The sequence below is a fragment of the Phocoena sinus genome, chromosome 13 (assembly GCF_008692025.1).
Source record: "Phocoena sinus isolate mPhoSin1 chromosome 13, mPhoSin1.pri, whole genome shotgun sequence".
Classification (NCBI taxonomy): Eukaryota; Metazoa; Chordata; class Mammalia; order Artiodactyla; family Phocoenidae; genus Phocoena; species Phocoena sinus.
In genome coordinates, this window is record NC_045775.1 from 31608343 (window position 1) to 31609320 (window position 978).

At 42.4% G+C, this 978-nt stretch overlaps 1 pseudogene; it reads right to left on the reverse strand.

Annotated features, from left to right (window-relative positions):
- Positions 1-376: 376 nt before the first annotated feature.
- LOC116764004 lies at positions 377-755 on the reverse strand (annotated as a pseudogene).
- Between the last annotated feature and the right edge of the window lie 223 nt (positions 756-978).

The following is a 978-nucleotide window of genomic DNA, read 5'->3' on the forward strand; positions in this document are numbered from 1 at the left end:
ATTTGTAGAAGAACATTTAATAACATGAATAGATGTTCATGATTTATTAAGGGGAAAAGATAAGGCAGCAGTTTACAAAGTGGTTGAGAGCTGTAGTAACCTGCAAGTCTACAAATAGCCTCTTCCGAATGCTCAGGACACATACACATATTCACATGAAAGCTTGGCGTTTGCCATTACAAATTCCTGGAATAACACAACCATTGTGCCCTTTGTCCTACTGAGTTGGCCTTTGTAACCAGGGAAACAGCCCTGGTTCATGATCTAAAGAAATATTGGAGAGATAGTCCAGTTAAAGATAACAAACAGGGTTATATTGTCCTCTGGGTACTTGGTGATCTCTCTCTCTTTTTTCCCAGTTTTATGATTTTGACAATCAGCAATTGGTTCTCATCCACGTTGTCTGTATGTTTTTGAAAGTGGTGACAGGTACACAGGTAACCACCGTATAGAGCTTGTTTGGTGAATCTTCATCCTCATTACATTTTCTGGACAACCAAACACAGATACCGTATGGAACATTTCTTATTCCTTTGGTCTAGACAGCTTTGCTGAGCCTGGTGTCAATGTGCACACCTGGATTTCCCACCTCTTTCGAGGCAATTTCCTAATCTCTTGGAGTGCCTGAGAGGCACTCTTCTTGAAGCCCACCCCATGATGTACCTGTGAACATTGATGGTGTATTCTCTGGTCACCACCTTGTTAATGGCAGAACAACCCTTCTTATCCTCTCCACCCTTCTTTGTGGGAGCCATTTTGCTGAGACCAGGTTGGAACTGCTTGATAATCTTAACACCGTTTTCCTTTCCATGCTCATTTGTGATGTCAGCCAGCACTGAAGTAAGAGTACCCCAACCCCTGCTGCTTGAAGTCAACCCAGGAGTGGACCTCACCACCACCTCCTTTTGCTCACTAATAATTGAGTTAGAAATATATCAGAGAAATGGACTAATCAATAAGAGTGACCAGAGGCCTTTC